This window comes from Phragmites australis, chromosome 5 (assembly GCF_958298935.1).
Source record: "Phragmites australis chromosome 5, lpPhrAust1.1, whole genome shotgun sequence".
Lineage (NCBI taxonomy): Eukaryota > Viridiplantae > Streptophyta > Magnoliopsida > Poales > Poaceae > Phragmites > Phragmites australis.
In genome coordinates, this window is record NC_084925.1 from 6643483 (window position 1) to 6652423 (window position 8941).

Genomic DNA, 8941 nt, shown 5'->3' on the forward strand with positions numbered 1-8941 from the left:
GAAGGGTGGGTGGGGATTTTTAAATTAGTATTAATTTAATAGAAAATTACGAGAGTAGTATTTGAAATTATCAAATTAGTATCACGTCGGCAAGTGAGCTGTCGGTAGGGCACTTATCGGTTTTTCGCCCGCCGATAGGGATCTATCGATATTTGGAATGCTAAAAAGTGGTGGCCCACCTCTTTTATAGCGGTATGTAGTGTGATAGGATGCCTATCAGCACACTAGATGCCGACAGAGCTTATCACCACGCTAGGAGCCTGTTTGGTTCATATACTAATCTTGTCATTATTATCATATTTTTTTGTCACACTCACCTAAGTTTAGTCGATCAAAATATTCGTCACACTTTATCACATTAAGAGAATCTTGCCACACTTTTTAGTCACTAACGTGCAGGGCCATAGCAGTAGAAAGATAATCTTGCTATAATTGTGGCTACAAACCAAACAGATGTGTAAGCTAGTCAAACATGACTAACTTTTAAGTGTGACAAACCGTGCCAAGTTTTGACTATGAACTAAACATGACCTAGATGCCGACAAACACCTTTATAATGCATGGAGACTCGTGCCCATTTGTTTTGGTTCTGCGTAGAGAGAGGAGAAGACGTTGTGCGAGTGTGAGAAGAGAGGATAGAAGGAGGAGAAAGAAGAAGAAGATAAGAATAAGAGGTATTTTTTATTTTTCTTGTTCGTTGAATAGTTTAGAAATTTTAGAAACAGTTTTAGAAATTTTAGAAACTTTAGAATAGTTTTAGAAATTATAGTGTGATTTGCGAATTGTAGTGTTATTTACGAATAATTTAGAACGGTTGGAATAATTTTAGCAATAATAGTAACAATAAAACTAGGAATTTTAGCGTGATGTAGGAATAATTTTAGCATAATTTAGGAACAAGTTTAGCATAATTTAGAAATAATTTTAGGAATTTCAATAAATTAACAGATAATAATATGATTTTTTTATCAGTGATGCTAGGAGATGTGGCTTTTAGAGTGTTATTATGGGGGAAGATATGTTTAACAGTGTGATAGTGGAGTAGATTTAAGCAATTTTCAGTTTGTGGATGTTGGTATCAATAATCTTGGTGAAATGCGACACAGTCAAAGTGATATGGATGTTACATAATGTGTTGGAAATTAGCCTGTCAAAGCAGCGTTTGTCGAGAAGTGTTATGTTGCCTAAGAGGTGTGTGACTAGGTGGAAGTAGAAGTTTTTAGACAAAACAATGGAGGCAATTTATGAGGTTGGGATTGTACGGAGTTTTCGGCATGCCATGCTTGTAGAAGGGACAATGATAGGTTTTGGAGAAGATGAGTCAAGTGCCCTCATGGAGGTGGAAGAAATCATGGCAACAACGGAACAAGAGGATGTGGCTACTAAGTCGGTGAACGAGGTTAAGGCACAAGATTCAGATGATGAACAATATCCCTCCCTATTGTCTGTTGATTAGGCGAGAACGATGAGGAGGTTGTAGCGCACATGAAGTTAGACAACAAAGAGTTCCTCACATTTGTTGAAGGTTGTTGCCAAAGAACAAAATGGACATGAGAAGGATGTGCTAGATTAATATGGTAACATTTCTATGGAGAGTCTAACGGCGAACATGGCCATGATTCTTCGTGGGCATATGATGCATTTGAGGTTAGGATGGACCAGATGTTCTACGATAAGGGTCACTTATAGGATGCAATTAAGAGGTGTGCTTTCTCTAAGAAATGGAAGTTTATTGTGGTGATATCTAATAGAAGCACATACGATGTTAAGTGCGAAAATGCAGGGTGTCTGAAGGTATCTGAGAAGTCGTTAGATTTCTTCAGTCTACAAAGGACTCCACACAAACACATCAACACTTCCACCCTGGCAAGTATAGGAACCTGAAAGGACAATGATGTCGCCTAAAGGGAGGTGAATAGATGTATCCTGAAAAATTTTACAAACTAAATGTAGCGGATTAGCAATATACGGACAGTCCACAGATTTTTCTGAGTCTCCGCAAAAGTGCGGACATTTCGTAGAAATCTACGGATACTCCGGAGATTTCAGGAAAAACTCAAGAGATGCCTACGCAATACAATATGGATGAAATCCACTAATTACCCAGCACCAGTAGATGTATTCCAACATATTTTACCAAGTACTTGCAGCTCAAAGTTCACAAGAAAATAGATCGAGCAATATGCACAAATATAGAGCAAGAACTCAAGAACAAGAAACAAGAGAGGAGACACGTGATTTGTTTCCCGGAGTTAGAATACCTATACTAAAGGTTTCTACGTCTCTGTTGAGGGGCTCGGTCACCTTGAGCGAAGTCTCTCTTAACCCTTTTGCTCTCCAAACTCGGTCACTCTTGAGCTTGGCTTCCACTCTTGATTTCTTCCCTTATGGAGCCGAAATCGAAGCATTCACAAACTTTCCCGCGGCACACCACAACCTTGGGTGCTCGCCGATAACGCCTAGCCGCTTAGGAGCTCTAAGCTCCAAGAGTAACAAACGCGATGACGAACTTCTTACAGATGAACTAGAGTGCTCAATTTGGGATTTAGCTCACTTGCACTCAATCTATCAATTTCATAAGCTAACTCACTTTTCTTCTCAAATCTCACACTAGAATAAAGTGGGGAGAGCACAAATGACTTTAGCTTTGAGTTATTTCATGGAGGCATCAGCAACAACCAAATGAGGGGGTGAGGGGGTATAAATACCTACCCTCCCAAAACTAGCCGTTACACCTGAGAAAATACGGACTCTCTACAAAAATACGGAGTCTCCACAAAAATTTGCGAACCCTCCTGACTTTAACACAAGAAGTCTTTGTTTTTTAAAAAAAACTAGCTGTTAGACCTAGAATTTGCGGACCCTCAGCAAAAATATGGACTCTCCGTAAAAAGGTACGGAGTTTCCGCAGTTTAACAAAACAGCCTAGGTCATCAAAGAGAAAACGCCATAACTTTTGATCCCGAAGTCTGATTTTGACGATTTCGAACTCTATGGAAAGCTTATTAAAATGACTACACATCCCAACTTAATTCTTGATATTAAACCCATAGTATCAAACTAAGAACTCTCCAAAATCCAAGTCAGACACTTCTACACTTTCAACATCGGGCTCCTAAAGCGAACTCTTACTTTGGGTTTTGTTAGAAACTATTGAGCACTGAGATACGACAAGTTGTTCAACGTTGCATCCCTCTTAATAATGCGGTATACTTATACTCAACTTCAAAGATAAAATACATTTGAACCATTTTAAGTCTTTGAATACCTTCAAGTACCGCTTCTTGCCTTCAAACTTTAGATGGTTGCTAACTTTTATATCATCATCACTCTATCTCTTCTTGATTCTTCATGTGATTGATGTGAACCACATGTAGCTTCCTATATCCTCACACGGCATTGGCGTGAAGCCTTCACTCGCTCTTCACCACCGCCTTAGTCCTTCGGCATTAAGCCATTTGCTTGCCCTTCACCATTGGATGATCCATCGCAGCCGAGTCTTACTTTTCCTTCACCGTCATGCCATAGAAAACCATTTTGTATCTGACATCTTCAATAAATTCACTTTATCATATATGAATTCTAATCTTGTTCTTCACTCTTGGCATATATGATTTTAATTTAACTTATGCCATCTTATGGATCCTAACCCTAACTCACTCTCAAACGCAAAGCATGTGGGTTAGTCCATAAGCTTAATTGACAATGACATACCTTTAGTTACTTGATTTTTACATGTAACTTAGCATTCATGCTTATCACTAATCTTTAATGAGCTTTTCTTTCTTCTTATGAGCATTACTAAGATCTCAATGACTTCGATGCAATTTTTTAAACTCATGACATTTCTCAACTAATTCATACTTTATCATTTATGCATCTCCTACGGAATAAATGTGAGGAACCGTCCAAACAGTATTCTAATTAATCATCAGGAGGATCATTATTCATAAATACCACATCAATAATTAACCAGAATAACATCCCGGTAGTCCCGGCACGTGTTTTGTGTTCAAGATCGGAACACATGCCTTTCCAACATGTATATCGCAACATAGCTTAAGAAAGAGCGAGTAATTAAAGTTATATTACAAGTTCTTAAGCATGCAACTATTTGCAACAGTTTACATAAAGAGGAACTACGTAGCAAAAAAATAAAACTACAAAAGGAGAGTGGAACCATATGCCCTTAGGCTCCATCTCAAAAGCTACACCTCACCAGATTAGGATGCACTACTCTTGCCCACCACCTGCATAAGCGGGCACGAAGTAGCCAAACACCGTATCACCCTCACCAGCAGAACCTGAAAGTGCAGGCATAAGTACGAAGGTACTCGCAAGACTTAATCTATATAGAGCACATATACTTAGCTCGACTCCAAGGATTATGCATTGAGCTGTTAGCAAGAATAGGCCACAAGGTTAAGTAAAACGTATGCGGTAAGCAATCTAGACATATATGTGTAAGCATCTATACTTAACTCCAAAAACAACTATCTTTCAACCCTGTAAACCACAACTTGAACATGTATGTATAACAACCATAGTATCTCATCAACAAACTACCAATAAAAACCATCATACTATAACATCATCCCACATTCGTAAACTCTACAACCGATACAAATGAAACAATAGCATGCTCATGACAGAGAGCGCGACAATTCAAATTGTTCTTACACCCTATATGGGGTACAACTTTACCCACACGACTTGATGACCATTCGGCTTGTGCTACTTGTGAAAGTACACACAAGGGGGTACTCGAGTCAACCTTTCTCATACCCGGAACCACCCACTTGCAATGCCCCTATGTCACTGGGGTTACCGCGAGCGTGTCCCGGACACCTCCGGCTCCCCGCCACCTTGCTTCTCCTTTTCTTTTTCTCTTACGCGTCATAGATCCGCAAAGCAAGTGTCGGCACGGCATATGATAATCGGCTTACCTTACCATTAGATCAGCACGTGGTGAGTACGGTAAGTGCTAAAGACAACTGTACCGACGGACGGCCTTAAACAATGCAAGCGGTCTATGGCATCTGGGCTCCTCTCCCGAACTACTTAGAGGACTCCTCCTGGGCAGAAGATACTCCTAACACCGCCTACATCTTCCCTCAATCTCACACCTCAACCATTCATCTCAACCTCATCTTTGTATCTATAAACAGTGATTAAGCCCTAAGCTTGCGAACAACGATAGCACCGTCGCTTGACTTCTACCGATGACCTAAGCATTGCTAAGCATTTCGAATAACCCTTGAAGCTAGACACCAATTATATCATCAAGGCTATAAGGATAAAGATTCATCAATAAGTCAAGGTTCTACCGATACCAGCCCGACACTGGACTCAACACATGCAAACATACATAAAGCATAATTTATCAATTTTAGACTCTATTTAATTTGAACAAAGGGTGCAATATGCTTAGATGCTTGCCTTTCTGCTCTGGGGTTTGCCCGATACTTCCTGAACAGAACTCGCAGAAGTGGTGTGCATCGGTGTCACCCTCGATCACACTCGCGTCACACTCCGATTATTCGTTCACTATTGGAGAACACATGCAATGATGAGCATGAATAACATGCAATGATGGATACTCCACAATGCATGACAAGGTGGAGATGAAATGCATCATAACATGAGTTTTAAAGCCTCATTTTTTTTAATTTGGATTAATGTTAAGCATCTAATCATTTTCCTGGATTAATTAAGCTTAACACAAAGCTTAACCCTAAATAGGAATTTAATCACATCTAACATGAGGGTGATTATTTTTAATGAGCAGGGAATCAATTAACAAGATTTACAAAATTGATTTCATCAATTTTGGAGCTACCAATAATTAAATATGGATTAACGAAGATCAAACCCTATTTTATTAACCCATGTAATTTAAATACATATTTTATAGCTCCCAGTATTTTTAACATGTAGATAGTGATTATATAAACCTAATAAAATTGGTTTCATGATTTTTGGAGCTATATACAATTTTCTATGTATTTTACATGTTTCGGCCGATTTATTAGTGTAATATTAAATCTATTTCGCATTTTCCGGATTAACCAAATTAAAATAGGCCGAAAACCTTTTTGCACCAGGGGGCCTTCTAGCCGCAGTCACTGACCGTGGGCTCAGCGGTTTTGACCCGGGTCAAAATTGACCTGCGCCCGACGCATAGTGCCTCGCGGCTCGGGCGAGCTCGATAGCGACGAACGCAGGCGCGGCCAGGCCAACGAGCGGCACCAATGGCATCAACACGCCACGACGAGTTCACCTGGGCCATGTGTGGTCAACATCGGTGACTAGAGGATGGCCAGCGGCGGCATACATCAATGGAAGCACGACGGCGGCTCGGTCCGGCAAGCCGACGGCGAAGCGACGACGGGAACGATCTGGCCGAAGGCTCCTACAGTACTAACGCGTGTATACGGATCTAATAGCGCGTCTACTTGACCACTGGCCCGGCAGCAGCTCAGCCGGTGACGTGCATGGGCGGGCGACGGCGCACGATCGCGCGAGGAAGAGCACGCCGGCAATGGGCTAAAGGAAATCGGACGCGCGCAAAAGACTCACGAGGGCACAAGGAAGCTCACCGCGAGTTTGGATTGGACAGAGATGCAACGACAACTCGACGGTGAATGGTGGAAGGAAGGGCGCCGGTCTCGGGGAAGAAGGCGCGTGTGTGCGAAATCCGACTGGGAAGAATGGGGTCTCGGAGGGGAAACAACTGGGGGTGTTTTGGAGGCCTTCCTCCTCGCTTCACACGGCTCAGGCTCGAGGGAGCTCGTCGGTGGCGCGGCAGATTTGGTGGTGGTGTGGTGCTGCACTCTGCTTTGCTCTGTGCGCGCGACCGAGTGAGAGACGGGGCAGAGAGAGGCTTAGAGGGAAGGAGATAAGGGCGACGCCCAGCACCTTGAGAAGGAGCACGGTGCCGTGCTCAACTTGCCGGCGACGTGGCTGGCTTCCAAAGTCAGCAAAATCGGCGGCCGCCCAGAGCAGTGCTCGGCGAGAGAGAGAGAGATAGAGCAGAAGGAGAGGAGGAGGGGATGACATGTGGGACCGGTGAACAGTGCCAACCAAAGGGAAAATATCCCCCACTTTACTGATCTAATTGGAGATCTTCTCATAGTCCAAAATTTGTGGGATAAATTTTGTGTGAAACTACAACTCATATGCAACCCATTTCAACTAAAACCCTCCAAGGATGCTAGCTTTTCTAACTTGTGGTAATTTTTATGCCTGCAAAATAATTCCCAAAAATTTTGGAAATTTTATTTATATTTTTTACATGACATGGACTAATTTCTAAAATTATTTTTCACTCTAAGTTGTATAGCAATATTGTGAGTTGCTTAACAAGGTACCACTTAAAATAAATTTTAACTATTTATGTTTGATTTAAATTGCATGCCCAAAATTGCTCAAATCAATAAATATGATGCTACTAATGCTTAATAACTCGATTAATGATTTTAAGCTGTCACAAAACTTCTCCCCTTAAAAAGAATCTCGTCTCGAGATTCGGTGAAGTGCGGGGAAGAGAATGAGGAAAAGGAGTTTTTAGGACTGAGAGATAAAATGGTGGAGTACCGTTCGATGCCCATGTGTGTGAGGTGTGGTTGTGGGAGGCAAAGGCCGCGACCGAGTGTGGTTGGAACGATGTAGGCGTGCGGATCTACTGAGGAGCCTGAGCGGATGAAACCGGACCAGGTGGTTTCTCTTCGGTAATCGGTACAGCGAGTGATTCCATTGACAACGCCAAATGAGTGAATCTGTGCAATCAAAAACCAAGTTGAACGATCAAATGTACGTCCGTCCTTGTGGATGGTCGGCCTCCGTTCACAACACAGAAGGAGGTAAGCGACCCCTCCTGAAGAGAAAAAACATCAAAAACTGACCACACCTGCACGGCTGTACCTTGATAGAACAAAAGTCATAAAAAGAAAATAACTAGTGCACCAGCCGGGAATCGAACCCGGGTCTGTACCGTGGCAGGGTACTATTCTACCACTAGACCACTGGTGCCGTGGTGTCTCCCCAAGTTTACAAAGCCAAAAGAAATAAATATCCATGGCACTTGGTAAACATAAACTAGCCGGCACGCTGAATATTTGAGAGTGGTGGTCTGCTGCTGACCATGAACTGTATTGAATAATGCAAGAGACTGTAGTTGAATATCCGTCCGGAATGGCTGCCACAAAAACACCACCAGACGCCGGTTTTCTCTGGAGAAAACTCCATTGTTTCCCAACAGAAGTAGTCGCGGCGCGCATGTTACCTCGCCACATGTAACGTTCAACTAGTCTGATTGGCGTGCGTACGTCGCGTCTATTTTTGTTTTGTTGTGTAGAGCACGACAAAAGAAAACTAAAAAATTAAGTTCACAAATTTTATACATTTCAATATTTATTTATAAAATTATAACATGTAGGTGAAAGTAATACTAACCTAAAAAAATTTGTTTCATATTTTTTTGAGTTTTAGATATTTTTCTTTGCATTTTAGATTTTTTCAGCTGATTTATTAATGTAACTAATATTCATTTCAATATTTTTCTAGAATTTTTGGAAAAAAAATTATATATATATGTATATACGTATATATATATATATGTATACATGTATACCTATACGTATGTATATATATATATACATATAAGTATATATATACGTGTAGGTATGTATACATACTCAGGATCCACTGCTACAGTAGCAGAGCTCCTGAGAGGGCTCCAATTCCTCCACGGTTAGAATATAGTGATATGCACGATGGCCGTATGATATCTACGAGCTGTCTGGCCTCGCCTCAGGCAACTAACTTTTTTTTAAGAGAGAAAAATCTGGTTTTGTTGAAAGCCATTAAATAGTATCTAGGGACTACAACCCACAAATAAAAGAAATAGCTGGAGATGCTAGCTAACTAGATTAGATCAGAA

The 8941-nt window shown here is 41.2% G+C and overlaps 1 non-coding gene across 1 annotated transcript; it reads right to left on the bottom strand.

Moving 5' to 3' along the window:
* Positions 1–7960: 7960 nt before the first annotated feature.
* TRNAG-GCC (transfer RNA glycine (anticodon GCC)) lies at positions 7961–8031 on the bottom strand. Its single transcript has one exon. It is a non-coding gene; the product is annotated as a tRNA-Gly (tRNA).
* Positions 8032–8941: the final 910 nt, after the last annotated feature.